The sequence below is a fragment of the Macaca thibetana genome, chromosome 5 (genome assembly GCF_024542745.1).
Source record: "Macaca thibetana thibetana isolate TM-01 chromosome 5, ASM2454274v1, whole genome shotgun sequence".
Lineage (NCBI taxonomy): Eukaryota > Metazoa > Chordata > Mammalia > Primates > Cercopithecidae > Macaca > Macaca thibetana.
The window spans coordinates 16,123,512-16,141,921 of NC_065582.1; the positions used below are offsets into that span (position 1 = coordinate 16,123,512).

General features: G+C 36.7%; 2 long non-coding RNA genes across 2 annotated transcripts in view; one reads left to right on the top strand and one right to left on the bottom strand.

Moving 5' to 3' along the window:
- LOC126955660 (uncharacterized) overlaps nucleotides 1–18,410 on the bottom strand; it is a 20,163-nt gene continuing 1,753 nt past the window's right edge. The window contains exons 2-5 of the long non-coding RNA XR_007726025.1: nucleotides 18,237–18,244; nucleotides 1,684–1,694; nucleotides 905–1,052; nucleotides 1–320 (exon numbers count right to left, since the gene is read on the bottom strand). This is a non-coding gene — a long non-coding RNA (uncharacterized LOC126955660). The remainder of the gene's footprint in view (nucleotides 321–904; nucleotides 1,053–1,683; nucleotides 1,695–18,236; nucleotides 18,245–18,410) is intronic.
- Nucleotides 17,183–18,410, top strand: part of LOC126955661 (uncharacterized) — a 16,923-nt gene continuing 15,695 nt past the window's right edge. The window contains exon 1 of the long non-coding RNA XR_007726026.1: nucleotides 17,183–17,363. This is a non-coding gene — a long non-coding RNA (uncharacterized LOC126955661). The remainder of the gene's footprint in view (nucleotides 17,364–18,410) is intronic.

Here is an 18,410-nt window from a genome sequence, read left to right on the forward strand (position 1 = left end):
TTATTTCATACCTAAGGTAATGTTTTATTAAACCATTCACACAAATTTCCTTACTTTGATATCCATTTATGATGGCCTATTCATTATGGTATAGACCAAGAGATTATCAAAAGTACAATTGCTTAAACAAGAGGGAGGTTTCCTTCTCTCTCCTGGAGAGGCCCATTGTGAGCTGGCATCCAGGCCAGGTAGGTGTCTATGCTCCACAAGGTTGTTCGGGGACCCAGGCTGCTTCTGTCTTATTGTTCTTCTAACCTCTGGGTTACCCTCATCCATAGGGTTGAAGCTAAGTCACCGGAATCACATCTGCATTCCTGTAACTGTATAAGAAGAAAGAAGGTGGAAGGTAAGAAGTTTTCCTTCTAAGGAAATGTTGCACACATAACCCAACAGCGAGCATCTAGTTAGGGGACTTGTGTCCTGTAGAAAGTTCAAGGAGTTCTATTACTAATAAGAAGGAGAGATTGCATATGTGGGATAATTAAGCAGCTTCTGATATAGTTGGTGCTTAATCAATGTTCATTGCTGAAATAATGAATGAACAATTAAGTGAACAATTAACGATGTTTTTACATTCCATCCAAATACAATCTAATATGGTCATCAGTAACCTCTCAGTTCCTTTTGTGAATCAAAGGAATTGAAGATGATTTGTTACGCCAGATGCCTCAGTGGAGGGTGCCGTGTGTGTGTGTGTGCGTGCGCGCGCGTGTGTGTGTGTGTGTGTTTGGAGGTGGAGGGTGAAGAGAAAGATGAAAAACTGAACTGCCAGAGAAAGACTTGGAAGTCATGGTAATAGCAGCTTCTCTTAGGAAGTATTACGTCTTCTTAATTAGGGAAACAATTTCTCAACTAGAATACAGGAAACAGTTTCTAATATTTGGGACCCTGGAGTGACACTAACTGTACAATTTCTCCCTGGCAGCCATATCTTTTCTTCATCTTCAGGGGCTCCATGTTCATTTCATGCCTTTGATCCAGCTGTTATGTTTGTTCCTTCCTTCGGAGGAAGCACAAAGTGCCACCTGTCTCCAAGTCTCCACATCTTCATTCTTAACTTGTATCGATATCATATTTTCATTAGAAAAAATTGTCTATGGTTTTGGAGGGGGATTTCCAAACTTTCAAACTGGATTCTAATTATATTATTTTATATCTATTTCCAAAAAGAAACCTCATACCAAAAATAAAATACATATATGCATATATAACTTAAAGCTTACAAAATTATAGTAAGTACGAATTCCTTAAATACAAGGTACATCTCATAAGTATTCTGGCATAGAACTCAAAGTAGGTAGAATTGAATAAAAGTGGATTGAATTTAATGGAGCACACAATTTCAATGTCATGGATTTGTGGTCATAAATTACCACATGTGAACTCTTCAAACATCGTGATTAATCAATGAAGAACTATGAGTCAAAGAAAATAGGTAAAGTATACAAGTCTAGAAGTAACCATAGATGTACAGATAATTTTAAAAACAAACTAATGGTGTTGTCTTTTTATAAGTTAAGTCATTTCTTTTTCTTTCCTTTTTTTTAGTGATAGGATCTCATTCTGTCACCCAGGCTGGAGTGCAATGGCATGTCCTTGGCTCACTGCAGCCTCGATCTCCCGGGCTCAATCAGTCCTCTCACCTCAGCCTCCTGAGTAGCTTGAACTATAGGTACACACCACTTTTTCTTTTTCTTTTTTCTTTTTTTCAGAGATAGAGGTCTCACCATTGTTGCCCAGGCTGGTCTTGAAATTCTACACTCAAGCAATCCTTCCGCCTCTGTCTCACAAAGTGCTAGGATTACAGGCATGTGCCATCATGCCCTGCTAATTTTATTTATCTATATTTTTTTAGAAATGGGATCTTGCTATATTGCCCAGGCTGGCCTCAAACTCCTGGCCTCAAACAATCCTTCTGCCTCAGCCTAACAAAGTTCTGAGATTACAGGTGTGAACCATTGCAATTAGCTTTCCTTTTTTAGGTTAAAAAATAAATACAACCAGAAGTTCAAATATTATTGTCCCCAATGGATTGTTTTGTGCATTGCACTTTGGAGACCACAGTAGTAGAGAACTGGAATTAAAACAACTATTCAAAGAAACTTGAGTCATGTTTATTTCAAGGAACCAAGGAATCATGGTGGTAAAGTTTTTTTAATTTTTAAATTTTTAATTGCTGTGGATACATAATAGTTGTACATGTGATATTTTGAAACAAGCATACAACGTGTAAGGGTAATTGGAATATCCATCACCTCAAGCATTTTATCATTTATTTGTGTTAGGAAGAATCCAATTCTACACCCGAAGTTATTTTGAAAAATTCAGGCAGGTCGCGGTCGCTCACGCCTGTAATCCCAGCACTTTGGGAGGTCGAGGCAGGCGGGTAACTTAAGGTCAGGAGTTCGAGACCACCCTGGCCAACATGGTGAAACCCTGTCTCTATTGAAAATACAAAAATTAGCCTGGCGTGGTGGTGCATGCTTGTAATCCCAGCTACTCGGGAGGCTGAGGCAGGAGATCACTTGAACCTGGTAGGCGGAGCTTGCAGTGAGCCGAAATCGTGCCACCGCACTCCAACCTGGATGAGCGAGACTCCCTAAATAAAAAAAAAAAAGAAAGAAAAAGAAAAAAAAAAGAAAAATTTAGCATGTTTTTCCTAATTGTAGTCACCCTTATGGTGCTATTGCACACTACTTCTTATTCCTTCTATCTAACTGTATTTTTGTGCTCATTAACTATGCCTTTTTATCCCTCCTCCCCACTGCCCTTCCCAATTTTCATTGTAATAAGTGCTCCATCTTAGGCCAAGAAACAGTGACCACAGCAGCAAGACATTGGTTTCAGAAAGAGTTTTCATTGGAACCCTTGGTTCAAGTCCTAGAGCTCACAGGTCAGATTATAAACATAAAGCTACTAGAGAAAAATATAAAAGATTAAATAATCCACTAGTGCAAATAATCACAAACTGTGGGTTGTGAATGAAGAGTCAATTTGGAATTAGTGAATGAAAGTTGCCATTTAAAAAGAATATTAACCAGGACCAACAACATTTTGGCTTGGAGAGATACTTCCTTTTGGGAAGTGAAAACAACATACATGTTAATAGAGGGCAAGAACGAAGGATAATAAAGAGAGTATTTTTATTTATGTGATTAATATCTTTCACCTATAGATACAGAATTGAAATGTGAATTGCAAGTGCAACTTGGGGAATGGCCAAAGCTGAGAAAGTCTGATTTAATTGGTGTAGACTGATGAGAAGACTCAGATTAAAAGTATCTCTTTCATCTAATCTTAAATATTGTTTCCTGAGACTTACTTAAATGTTAGACCTAATACCATAAAAATCCTAGAGGAAAACCTAGGTAGTACCATTCAGGACATAGGCATGGGCAAAGACTTCATGTCTAAAACACCAAAAGCAACGGCAGCAAAAGTCAAAATTGACAAATGGGATCTCATTAAATTAAAGAGCTTCTGCACAGCAAAAGAAACTACCATCAGAGTGAACAGGCAACCTACAGAATGGGAGAAAATTTTTGCAATCTACTCATCTGACAAAGGGCTAATATCCAGAACCTACAAAGAACTCAGACAAATTTACAAGAAAAAAACAAACAACCCCATCAAAAAGTGGGCAAAGGATATGAACAGACATTTCTCAAAAGAAGACATTCATACAGCCAACAGACACATGAAAAAATGCTCATCATCACTGGCCATCAGAGAAATGCAAATCAAAACCACACTGAGATACCATCTCACACCAGTTAGAATGGCGATTTAAAAAGTCAGGAAACAACAGGTGCTGGAGAGGATGTGGAGAAATAGGAACACTTTTACACTGTTGGTGGGATTGTAAACTAGTCCAACCATTATGGAAAACAGTATGGCGATTCCTCAAGGATCTAGAACTAGATGTACCATATGACCCAGCCATCCCATTATTGGGTATATACCCAAAGGATTATAAATCATGCTGCTATAAAGACACATGCACACATATGTTTATTGTGGCACTATTCACAATAGCAAAGACTTGGAATCAACCCAAATGTCCAACAGTGACAGACTGGATTAAGAAAATGTGGCACATATACACCATGGAATACTATGCAGCCATAAAAAAGGATGAGTTTGTGTCCTTTGTAGGGACATGGATGCAGCTGGAAACCATCATTCTTAGCAAACTATCACAAGAACAGAAAACCAAACACCGCATGTTCTCACTCATAGGTGGGAACTGAACAATAAGATCACTTGGACTCAGGAAGGGGAACATCACACACCGGGGCCTATCATGGGGAGGGGGGAGGGGGGAGGGATTGCATTGGGAGTTATACCTGATGTAAATGATGAGTTGATGGGTGCAGCACACCAACATGGCACAAGTATACATATGTAACAAACCTGCACGTTATGCACATGTACCCTACAACTTAAAGTATAATAATAATAAATAAATTAAAAAAAGAAAAAAAAATTGTTATATTGGTGACAAATATGGCTTGTGGTAAACAATTTTGTAGATTTTTAAAAAATTCCTTTCCCAGTTCCTAACTTCTTTAAAAAAAACTTCTTTAAAAAAACTTCTTTAAAACTTCTTTAAAAAAACTTCTTTTAAAGATTGTTTTAAAAACTTAATAATTAATATCTATTAGGCATTACATAATTCATTCATTACATAACCACACAATAAGAAAATCCCTATCTCGCAAATGAGAAAATGGAAGCCTGGAAAGATTAAAAGACTTGCTGAGGGCTATAGAAACTGGTGACACCAACGTGGCCTACCTTCAAAGCCCATGATTGTTCCCGTTTTCGGAAGCTGTGAGATCAGGGGAAGGTAATACAGGATGTGATACATTGTCTTCCTTAAAAACAAGAACAGAAACATGAAATAAAGGAAAGCAACAGAAAAATGTTTAAAAGACATGTAATTTGGACTTTTGTAGGCTTTAAAGAGAAAGTATAATTATTCTTACCACAGGTAAGGATGCTATGAAAACCCTTTGGGAAAACAAAGTCACCTTGGGGGCCATTGAGAACTCCTGACGAAGAGGGCTCAGCTCCCAGAACTGTTCAAGAAAGACCTCAGAAATCTCTAGGGGGCTGTCAGAAGAAAAGGGTCTGGAGAGACTGAAATTTGTCTGCCTTGGACTTTTCTTTTGACAATTCACATCCATCTTAAGCAGAATCATTGTTTATTCTTATTATGCCAGGTTTCCTTTTCTGGTCTGCAGGTTCTCCAGGGTTTCATAGGGTAGTAGTTTGAATTTTCAAATTTCAAAAGCATTGGGGATTTTGCAAACACAAAATATAAAGGATACTCAGCAGCACAGTTTACTTAGGAGGTTTTAATCATAATAATCTGCATAATGTATGAGAATTTCTACCTCAGCTGCCTCTTTTCTTTCTCTTTCGTGTCTGGGAAAAAGCCAGGGATTTTTTTCGCTTCCTCTGATTTAAATACCTTATAAAATTTTGGTGGAAGCATTTTGTCCTATTCTGTCTTCCTGATTCATTTTCTGCTGTAACGAGTGAAATTAATTTGCAAGAGCTGCCACTGACACAGTGTAATAAACTGAGTCATAGGTAGAATCAGTGCCACCTTATGACCCTTAGCTGTCATTACTTCAAGGAATTTGGCATGGTCCTCAAAGGCCAGAATGCAATGTGGGTTTGCATCCTATAGCTTTTGAAATCTCAGAGACTTACTGCACCCGTGGCTGGGAATGAACTGCAAATGCTGATACCGGTAACTAGGTGCCAAACTGAGGTGATCAGAATCTAATCTGAGCCAAAACGCATTTCTTTGCAGCAGGCATAAAGCAAGATCAGACTCCCATAACCCACACACAACACAGAAATCATTACTGAAGAGGTTCAACATCATCATGCCAGACACTAAGTGAGTTATTTCTCTCCTTCCCTGTCTCACCACAGTTTCCTCCCACTTGGTCACACATGGTAAGCATTCATCTAACCCCGACCACAGTCCCTTAGTCTTATCAGAGATCTGCACTCCCCACCATTTGAGCATGATGGGGTGCATATTTCCAATGTAAAAAGAATAATATTGTGATTTTCATTAACTAGTTGCCAGCTTGCATTCTCTTTTCTCCCTTTTTTTCTCTCTCAACAGCGCTTCTGTCCTCTGCCCAACCCCAGCCAGAAAAGATGTTGCTACATTCAGTGAAAAATTATTAGTAGTATATACATGAAATTTGATGATAACGTAGATTATTTTGTGTCATCTGCAGGCTGTCGCAAAACACTCAGCATCACTGAAATGTGTTGACCGGAAGGATGATGGTGTTGTCACAAGACTGAGGTCTTTTAAATTACTTTGTGACTTTCATAGCATTTAGAAAACGCAGAACAGGGTATTTTCTTGAACAGTATAGCCAAATGAAAAACTGGTTCCTAATGTACGTTATCTTCACCAATGAAGGCATAAAATAATAAAAGCAAACAAATTAAAAATTGTTAATAAAGTAATTACTAATAAAAATAAATAAAATAAAAATTGTTAGCATGTTTCATCCATGACAGTCATGTATACAATTTTGTGATGTGCAAAATAATTTTGTAGTTAGGTATCAGTGTGTATTTTCACACATACTACCTTTTTTAAAGGACTGTATAAATTGACTAAAATATTTTCAGAGGGTTAATGAAGATGCAATATAGGAACTTGTTATTTCCACAAAGGACCTTTTAAATTTTTCAATGCATTTGTTTTAAAGAGGGCTTTGACCACACACGTACATTTTCTAACTTGGAAAAGTAGCTTCCTGTTATAATCAATACAGATTACTTTTGGACTTAAAAAAAAATCAGACAAATATTCTAAATTGTTGAACTCTCTGGGTACATGTATCTTCTGCTTTGTTAAGTTTATTTACTTTATACAATTCCCCTTCTTTCCTTGCTGTAGAGCCTGTTCAGTATCACTGACTAAATTACAGAAAGAACTCCAAGATCATCTAGCTCACCCACAATCACTGAAGCAAGCAAACGCTTGTTTAAAGAATCAGGGTAGGTGACGATCTCTTCTATTTTTAAATCATTATATGGGTAAAAAATTATAAACATTATTTTTCATTATAAAATGCCTTTGCACACTTTATATATTTACAATTCACCAACAAGTCATTTGAAAACCTCTGCACACTCCAGTACTTATAATTTTAAAAATCAGATTTTATATTTTTATTTTCTTCTCCTTTCCCTGATACAGTTTTAAGTCCCACATTTTACAGTATGCTTTATCCTCCTAAGTTCTGTCTTGTTTTGCACATACATGCAGAATGCTTACTTATAAAGTGATGAGCACATAAATCCAGTAGAGTATATGTGCTCAATTAAGTACTATCCTTCAGGGTAGACATCTTAGAGGGAATGAACTTATTATGGATTTGTCCTAACCTCAGTAACACCCATCCATAAGTGGCCCCCAGGTTGCTGCTTTTTGCAGTAGAACTCAAGTTGAAGAGAGGAGATTCTTCAAGGATAAGATACCTGGTGATCAATAGCATGTCCCAGAAGAAGGCAGAAAGTAGAAGATGAGGGGAGGATGGCTCCAACTCTTGTCGGTCCTAGGGGATATGATGAGATTAGCCCGTGGGCAGTACAGGACACCAGCAGGCTTAGGCAAAACTGTGCATTGTAAAGAAGATAATATGAGACAAGAAACCTGGGATTAAAGTCCCAGTGAGCAAACAAATCACTCTTTTTTCCTTTTGGTTCTTCATAAAATGAGAATGGTTATATTCAGTTGAAAACCTTGGTGCCCCAGATATGAATCGCTATAAGCATCTGCCAATTTTGTAAAGAAAACATATATATGTTCTATTATGGAATTTCCCACATGTTGCCTTCTCGTTCCTAAATTATTTGTGAGACTTTAGAAAGCAAATAACAGAATATTTTCTTGGCTATTCTGGCAAAAGGAAAATCTGATTATCAACTTACGTTACCTTCATCAGTGAGATCCAAAATAAAGAATACCTGGCCATATTGTTAGCTCATTTTATCAATATACAGTTGCACAGAATTTGGTCTCCAAAGAACAAATCATCAAAGAACATAGTTCCCTGGTGAGGGAATTCAAACTCGCTTAGTCATCTGCCTCAAATAACCAGAATATTAAATACTTTAAAATGTGCCAACAGTTCTGGGCTGCTAAAAAGCAAATCCCTAAATCATTTTTGTTGACTATAGATTTTATCTCTGGATTAGAAATGCTGTCTGATTCCTTCCCATATTAGATTGCAAAGTGGAATAACTATGTATTCATTCGATATTCGTTTGTCCTCCACCATGAAACGGGCTAATTTTTAGGCATTGAGGATATAGCAGTGAAGGAGACTCAGTTTCTACTCTTGGAAACTGTGTGATGCAATTGGGATGTGGAGACAGCAGTGGGTATATGTAAGAAGACGACGGCCTAAATACGCACTTCCAAAACAAGGAGATAGATGCTATCATTCAGGGAGACACAGCTCTGCAATTTATAATACCGTTAAGCACTTTAAGAGTGTTTGCTGCCGGGCACTGTGGTGTGCACTTGTAGTCCCAACTACTTGAGAAGCTGAAGAGGGAGGATCTCTTGAGCCTAAGGGTTGGAGGTTGTAGTGAGCCGTGGTCACTCCTGTGAGTAGCCCCACCACTCTAGCCCGGGCAACAGAGCGAGACCCTCTCTCCCTTTAAAAAAAAAAAAAAAGTGTTTGCTGTTTGGCAGGCACAGAGCGAGCATTGTACATGTAACATCTCATTTAAACCTCTTAGCAATCCCTAAGGAGTAGGTCCTTGTTCCCATTTTACCAATGAAAAAACAGACTTAATAGCTTACCCCAAGCTACCTGTTATTTAAAGTGATTGATAGAATCAGAATTTGAACCTAAGTGCTCTGACTCTAGATGTTTTATGTACCTTCGCGAGACTAAACTGAGAACTGAAGAATAAAAAATTACCCCAAGAATGGGGACAGTGGTTATAGCAGGAATATAGAGATTAGTGGGGAAAGAAACAAACAACTCAGAGAAGGAAGATAGCGTGGTATTTTCATGGCACAGGCACCAGCAGAGAATGGCGGAAGCAGAGTTCAGCGAGAGGGAGAAGAAAGGGAAAGTCGATGAGCTGGTGGGCTCACACCGTGCACGGGGCCTGCTTACTAGCTGCTGCTTCACACTCCTCCACTGTAGAAGGGAGCCCTGACGCTGGGTATCACAAAAGACAATTTATGTAAGTTGTAAAGTTCTTTATTTTTGATGAAATAGTAGTTTTTCCCCAAAATTTTTGTTTTAGAGCATAAAAAGACAGTACGACTGGCTTAATTTTTATTTTCTAGATCATAAAGCTAAATTTCAGCATGGGATAGTGACTTCAACATTCTGATTAGAGAGTAAATTGAAGCTAGAACTGATGTCTTTCCTTATCTCCTATTGTCTTTTCACTCTACCATATAACTGTCTTATTATAATACATTCAAGGCTGAATATCTAATTTTTAGAAACACTATGTTTATCACTAAAACTAAAGTGCCTGTTTCCACTCCCAGTCCCGCTCCTTTCTTAGCACAGGTGATGCCAGATTAGCACTCCTAAAGTACAATCCTCTGCACACTGCTTCTTTATTTCTATGTAATCATACAATAGTCAATTACGATCAATTAAAAAAACAAGCTTTTATATTGCAAGAGTATGTTATTTTCATCTCACTTTATTCCACATACTCACTAAATCACTTAGGAGATAATAAATACAAAAGTAGAATATATTTCCTTCCCCACAGAGTTGATAGTATTATATATTTTTTTAGATTTTGGCACTTTGTCACAAATTTGGTTTTATCAGAGAGTTCAAAGAGTGCTTCAGAAAATAAGAAAACAAAGCGATTCCTTCCATCATTCTGTATTTTCCTTCTGATAACCTTCACCTATCAACTTAGTCACCATTTAACTCTTAGTGATAGTTACCTTTCATCTTATCTCTACAAATTTCCTTCACAAAAAAAGGAGTCCATTTGTCTTGTAGATAGAACTAGTTTTGAATGGAAATACAAAAGAAATGTATTGTGTTCTTACATAACATCTACAGATACTGACTATGTCAAAAAAGAGACAGTTTGAAAAAAAAAAAAATGAGCCAGTATATACTTACAAATTTTAAGAATGATTTTATAAAGTCATTTCCATTTAAAATCTGCATTTACAAATTTTACATGTTTGTAAAACATGGTTCATGTTTTTCACAAATGAAATTGGAGAAGTCTTCCTCCCAGGCACTGTGGCCTAAGGAGTGTGTGCACCTTAGCGACTTGTGCTGCTCTCAGTGACAGCCTCTATAGTTTGGGAGGCCTTGTGTCCTGGGAGCCACGGCACAGCCTCTGGGAAACCCCTGTGAGCTCTGACACCCAAAACGGAGGGCACCCATGGATCTATCTGCCTCAGATTCCTCTCAAGGTATGAATGGAGACCCCAGGTGTCAACTGCCCCAAACACTAAGTTCAGAAACTCGATCTCAGTCAGCCTCCAGTGTTTCCTACAGCCTGTACGTGATTTTTTGGTAATCTACTACACTTAAATTTCCTGGACATTTCTGTTTCTGTGCTCCCCCAAGGGTATCACAGTAATGGATCTCTTCTCAGTTTCCATGGAGAGCAAGTAGAAAACGACAGCCTTCCCATTCCACTGGTCATTGCAGGCTATTCTCAAGGGTTGCCATTCACTAATGCATACTTGAAAGAAGCCATTAACAAAATGGCACACTACATTTTAAACATTTAAAAACATTATGCAATTCATCTGTATCAATATTTTATGTGTATCTGAAGTTTATATAACTTGAGATTTGAGAGATAGCTGAGAAAAAAAATCTTACGTTTATTTAGACATGAAACATTATTTTTTTTAATACCAAAGAATGCTGAAAGTCAGAGAGTTGATACTTGAAATAGTTAAACTTGCAAAGAGACTCATTCATTACTTTTCAGAGAAGAAAATCTTCTTAAAGCTAAAACATTCAATTCTTGGTTTAAGTCCAAAGGTTCTGTTCAGTTGTTTTGAAGTTACAGGGAAAAAAATGTACTTTTCCTATCGTACCCATTGACATTTTTAAACAAAAATAATTCAAAGATATTTAAACAGTATGACTTCAAATGTCTGTGGTTAATCCATTGCGGAGAAGTATCTGTAGGAGAAAAAAAAAACTATGAAAAAATAAACTTGGAGTTTGATCATGCTTTCAAACACTGGAATCAAACTAAAATTCTTCTAGGTTTATAATTGTACTATCGAAGTTTGGTTTATTTTTAACTAAAAGAGAATATAGGTTCCTGTATTGTAGTTTTTAAAAGTATTTTAAGGGTAAATTAAAAATAAACTATTTAGACTCACAGAATAAAATAGTCACATAACAATGAGTTCTGTTTCATTAATTCTGTAGAATTAACATGTGATCTTCCCCCATCTATTTTTGAGTTGTAATTTAAACCCAAATTCTATTCTGAAGTAGTCTAACATGCATAATTTAGTTTAAAGGGATGACTATTTGGTACAACAGCCCAGAGGTAAAAGCTAACAGATATGTCAGTGTTATATCGATGTTTATGGTTATTTAGCCTCCTGCATTCAGGGACAATAAAAAATAGGTAGGATTGAATTCTTGGGTAAAATACTTTATGTCTTTCAACTTTCATTTCTTTATCTGTAGAATGGGGGTAATAGTAGGATTATTATGACTGTTAAAAGAGGAGATATATGTAGAACAGCATAGGTAATATCTGAAACACAGTGTATACTTAGGAATTGTTAGTTTCTTTCACCTTTCCCTGAGGCATTCATTAATGGAATTAAAAATTATAAAGTATCAAAGTAAAATGAGACTTAATAGCTGATGTGAAGCAAATTTTTGTAATAAATTCATTTACTCTCATTTGAGTCAATGTCTTTTTCAAGTTGTTCTTTATATACTATTAGTGGGTGTAAAATCAACGTAGTTGATTCTGACCAGAAGGGAAGGGAAGAGAAGGTAAAGTATCAGAGTATATCACACATAGAAGAGTGGTTTCATTCAGTTTTCATTTCAGTTATGCATATGGCCTGTATATGTATTGCAGACTAGGTCACAATGTAAAATGTATTTCCAACTAGGGGTTACCATTTTGTTTTGTTTTTAAAAGAGAAACATTGCATTATCTGTTATTTCTATTCTCACTGACATCTTTTTCTATTTTTGAGTTCACAAAATATATATGGAGATGGCCTTAAACATGCCAATGTTCAAAAATTCACTGATTCATTTTAATCAACTGAGCACATTTTTCAAATGAAAGAAAATATTCTGTCTGATCACATACTATAATTTTTTGAGCCATTACCAATTATGAAGCATTATGCTATCCACACACTCTATTCTTCAAAACTACCTCAAGAAGTATTGCTTATTCTATTTATGTTACAATGAGGAAACTGAGTCTCAGGGAAGTGAACTCAAAGCCAGGGCTAGATTCCAGTTTGGTCTCACTCCATGCCCAGGCTTTTCACCACCAACCCATAAACATGTTCGCAGGTGGAACAAAAATTGTGTGGCCTGGTCAGTGGACAAACGGCTCCCACGGCTCTTGCTGAGTGACAGACATGGGAAGGAATGCACCACACAAAGGAAACGGAGCTGAGATGGTAAAGAATGCTTCTCTCACAGAGCAAGTTGGGTCTATCAGTGACTAGTTTAGTCATAACACAATTTAGCCTTTTAAAGAGGCAGAATTGTCTAAATACAGTACAGGAAGTTCAAAAAGTAATATTTTAGAAACCACATTCTTTTCTCCAGAACAGACAGCACAAAAGGTTCCATTCCCCACATTAAAACACTCTGTCTTCTCCTTGGGACACAGTGAAACGTTTACTAAGAAGTCTGAACAGTCTTAGGAGCATGAACCCTGATTTTTTTCCCACTGTGTTCACAAGAGCAATGGATTCAATGGCAGTCCAGGACTCTGAAACAGTCTGTTCAGATTTCTTTGCTCATGCTCAGCTAATATGAATCACTTTAACTAAGTATTGCCCTGCTTTGCAGAATGGTATTCTGACATTGCTAATAGTTGGCTCAGTTGAGTTGACCACAATAAGAGCTTTTTCCAGACTGAGAGAGAGCCAATCAAGCCCTTGTGAATGTCAGCATTTAGTTTGGAGATGGATTCAGATCCAAATTTTAAAATATAGTAAACACTCTCCAAAGATACATTACAACAGGCCAGCTACTAAAAGCTGTCATAACAGGGCAATTGTGGAACGCTGGATGAAACCTAAACTTTGTATCATACAAGAGCATGCTATAATGGAACTTCTTAAGGGGCTTTTCACAGTTCCTACTAAAGAATGTATTCGTCTATTCCTTTTTCATTGTTTTGCTTCCTTGAAGCTAATAAATTCAAATCTGAATCAACTTATTCTTATATGATATTAGACGGTCTCAAAAATGTCTTCTATTTCAAAATTCCTTCCTTATAAATGGTATGTACTCTGCAATAAAATATTATAAAGAGCTTTTAGAAAGTACTGTGAGAGTCACCAAGAGGCATGCTGCACTTGGGCCCTGTGTAGCACTGCCATTGACAGAAGGAGAGACACTCAGAGTGGCTTGGGAGATTGAATATAAACAACCTCCACGTATCTTGAATTAACATTCTTTCTAACAAATGAAACTATTGCATAGAATTCCAATCAAATTGGCCAAAGCCACTATATTTAGACCAGAAGCAACCCCTTAAATCACTTAATTCATATTCTGCTGAAAAGGGTAATTCTCTATCGAGGAACCTATGATTTGTCTGCTTTGTAGGAATCCAAGAAGAAATAATGATTTACTTTTTAATAACAAAATTTAGACTATTGACAACCTTTCTTGCAACCACCTCCCACTCGCCTTAGCCCAAATTTCATTTATAATTGCATACTTAAGACAATAACACCATTCAGCTCATGCTTTCTCATACTGAGTGTAGAAAAAGAATCCTAACAGTTTTAAAATTATTATATTTTATATAATATTTTGGCAGATGGTCTCAAAATCATTTCTATCAAAGTTCATTTTCTGTTGATTTCTTTAGAAATGATTCATTATTTATGTATTTTTATAGTTCTTTTCTTGGGTATAGTTTCTGACTGTGTAATATAGGCTCAGTACAGGAAAATTAGAGAATCAAGAAAATAGAAATGGAAACAAAAAGTTCCCACAACGTTGCCATGCATAAGAAATCACTGTTAACATTTAGGATTCTATCGTTACAAAATCAGTTTCAATGCATATATGCATGCATTAAGTTTTACAAAATGTGTCATCATATAACATATGCACCCCCTCAAAAACTATCAGTTACAATTAATTGCCTTTGTTATCAAAAGTTGTTCAAAAATATTTTTGACAGTTACAAATTTTGTATTCCTGGAATGTGTAATAATTTATTTTATTATCTTATATATTAGGCATTTAGGTTTCCTCCAGATTTTCACTATTACAGTTTATGCTGCTGGGAATATATTTTATACATGCCTTGTATTCATTATTTCTTTTTTTTCTTTTCTTTTTTTTTTTTTTTTTTTTTTTTTGAGAAGGAGTCTTGCTCTGTCGCCCAGGCTGGAGTGCAGTGGCGCCATCTCAGCTCACTGCAACCTCCAACTCCCGGGTTCACACCATTCTCCTGCCTCAGCCTCCTGAGTAGCTGGGACTACAGGTGCCTGCCACCACACCCGGCTAATTTTTTATATTTTTAGTAGAGACGGGGTTTCAGCATGTTAGCCAGGATGGTCTCAATCTCCTGACCTTGTGATCCACCTGCCTCGGCCTCCCAAAGTGCTGGGATTACTGGCATGAGCCACTGCACCCAGCCTTCATTATTTCTTAGAGGTAGCATTGCTGTGCCACAAGGACCAAGGAGATGTTAAACGTTTTATTTGTGTTGCCAAATTGCCCTCCAGAGAACTAGAAACAATACCTTCTCCCACCTGTTTCATTGCAGTCTGCCACGTTGGAGATTCTTATTGTTAGGCAGCCTTTAAGGTGGTCCCCAGTGATTCTCTCCTCTCCAGTGTGGGCTGCACATAGTAATTTGTGTCTAGTGAGCAGAATATGGCAGAAATAATGGGCTATGGCTTCAGAGATTCAGTAATGAAAAGACTGCTTCTGTCTTGTGTGCTCTCTGTCTCTTTCTCAAATCACTTGAGCTGGGGGAAGCACAGGGCCGTGTTGTTGGCAGCCCACTGAGAAGGTGGACAACTCATCACCAGGAGCTGAAGTCCTCAGACTAACAACCCAGAGGGACTCAAACTTGCCAACAACCATGTACATGAGCTTGAAGACAAACCTACAACTCCAGTCCGACCTTGAGGTGACTGCAACTTCACGAGAAGCCTTGAGCCAGAACCACCCAACTAAGCTGTCCCCAGATTCTTGATGCACATCACCGTCGGAGTTTGTTGTAAGCTGCTAAGAATTGGGGTGAGCTGTTAAACAGAAATAGACAACAACCATTTTTCCCATCCTCACTAATTTTCATTTGAATGCCTTTTACCTAATAGAAAGGCTGAGTGCGGTTTTCATTTGTTCCTTGATCACCTGTAGTTCTTTTGTTGAGAATTATCTGTCATCATATTTTCATTTTCTCTTATTAATTCACAAGAGCTCCTTATGTATGAAAGGTACAATTCTTCATTTTTTGTGTATGTTGCAATTAGTGTTTTCTCAGTTTTCCATTTTGTTTGTATTTCTCTAGACACTGAAGTTGTTTGATATTTTTTAAAAGTTTCAATTTGTTGTAGAAAAATCTATCCATATTTCCTTCCGTGGATTTTTCCTTTGAGATAATACAGAGAAAAATCTTACTCAACCCTAATTAAATACATGTCTACCTATATTTGCTAACAGTATTAGATAATAAAACCATAAACATGTGCTATTTAATCTACTAAAATGTATTTGCATAAAATTACGTACAAATAAAATTTTTTTCTTCCAAATAGATTTACAGTAGTCCTAGAAATATTTATTCAGAAAATTTTTTCAGACAGATTTAAATTCCACCTTTACTGCATAGTAAATTCTTAGAGTAGCAGTTCTCAAAGTGTATTCCATGGACCTTGGGGGTTCCTTAGAAATTTTCATGGGTTCCTCAAGGTCAAAATTATTTTTATGATAATACTAAAGTATTGTTTGACCTTTTCACTGTCTTGACATTTGCACTGATGGGGTCAAACTGTGGATGCCTTAGCACATATCAAGGAGGTTTGACCATCTGAGCTAATGGTCATTATGTTGTTCATTTCCACTCACTTGCACTTTTAAATAAAAAGGTAGTTTCACCTAAGAATGACTTAAGTAAGGCAGTAGAAAGTATTAATTTTATTAAACCTTGAACCTTGAGTACACATCTTTTTGATATGCTGTGTGATATAATAGGAAATATACACAAAACACTTGTACTGCATGGTGGAGAAATATAGTTGTCTTGAGGAAAAAATGTAATTGTTTGAATTGAGAGCTTTTTTATGGAATATTATTGTACGTGAAAAATTGACTTATTCAGGCTTAGGTGTCTGGCAGACATTTTGTTGAAAACGAACTGAGTGAAATTATCACTTCAAGGAAAACAACTGAAACTATTTTTTGCCAATGAGCCAATGATACAATTCAGGCTTTCAAGTGAATATTGGAATTTTGGGCAAGTTGCATCTACCATCATAAACTTGACAACTTCCCAGTACTTAAAGATGTTTCTCACTTTGGGAGTCTGACGTAGGCAGATCACAAGGTCAGTAGTTCGAGACCAGCCTGGCCAACACAGTAAAACCCCGTCTCTACTAAAATTACAAAAATTAGCTGGATGTGGTGGTGTGCACCTCTATTCCTGCTACTCGGGAGGCTGAGGCAGGAGAATCGCTTGAACCCAGGAGGCAGAGGTTGCAGTCAGCTGAGATCATGCCACTGCACTCCAGCCTGGGCAACAGAGTGAGACTCTATCTCAAAAAAAAAAAAGTTTCTGATGAGATCAGTGATAATATTAAGTGTAATTTTTGACATTATATGATAAAATGTTAGCATTTAGAAGATCTACATGACTTGATTCAAAGTACAAGACAGACAAATTGTTTTTAGAATACAAAATGTTCGTTGATATCATTACAGATTCCGCATTGCAGCTAATCTTCATTAAACTACCATGTGGTGAATTTTAATGTAGTATCCAAGAAGCATACTGACACCTTCCCCATTGTCCCACTATGTATCTGTGTGAGGCCAGATTTTCTTCATATGCATTAACCAAAGCAACAAATGGCAACAGACTGAATGCAGAGGCAGGTATGAGAATCCAGCTCTCTTTTATTAAGCACAACATTAAGGAGATTTGAAAATATGTACAACAGTGCCATTCTTATCACTCATTTATTTTTACTTTGGAATATACAGTTTTTTAAAATAAAAATATTTCTGTGTAATGAATTTATTATGGCTAATTTTAAATGAATTGATAAAGTTATTTTAATAATTGTTCAGTTATGATTTCTCATATGGTAAGTATTGATATGTATGTATATAACCCAAATAAAGAAGACCACTTTGGGATTCCACTTTCCTTCTTTCCTTTTCCATGTCATGTCTACAACATTCTTCCTATTTAAATATGTTCAAGGTCTAAACATTTAAATATGTTCAAGGTCTAAAATACTCCTCATCCCATTTCCCCCTGATGCAGCTTGTTATCTCCTCTTCAAACCAAACATTCTCCTTTCTTGTCTTCAGTTAACTCTGATAACTCACTATCCTCTATTCTGTTTTTGAATTGTGAAGCCATGCATGGTCCTGAATTTCAGCCATTCAGGTCCCTTCTTGTCGTCTTATGTCCTTCTTCTGTCAATCAGTTCACCTGCTTTTATGCTTATATAAAAGCTCATCAATATTTATGCCTCTAAAGTATTTCATTTTATGCAGGAACATGATCTTTTTCTCCTCTATTTTTCATGTTGCTATAAACATTTAGTTGAAAGTAACTGCTGAAAAATTAAAATGCTTCATCCATTTTCTTTGAGGCTCTTTAAGCACATTAGATAACATTAGATGGGGATAGTGGTTTAGATCCAAAGTTCTGCCAGTTGTGTTTCATCCTGGCATGTTTGCAATGGCTGATCAAGGGTATATAAAAGAGTTTGGAAAGGGCAGGCCCTTCCAATTTACATAAAAGGCTTAAGCTGCTGCTAGTGGAAACGAACTCTGTAAATGAACCAAAACAGTCTACTATGAAGATCTATACTTCCCTTAGATAAATTTATAAGTTTTCATTATCAGTAGCATAAATCACTCAAACCACATCAACTAAACCAAATTTTGTGTAAATTGTAATAAGGGGCC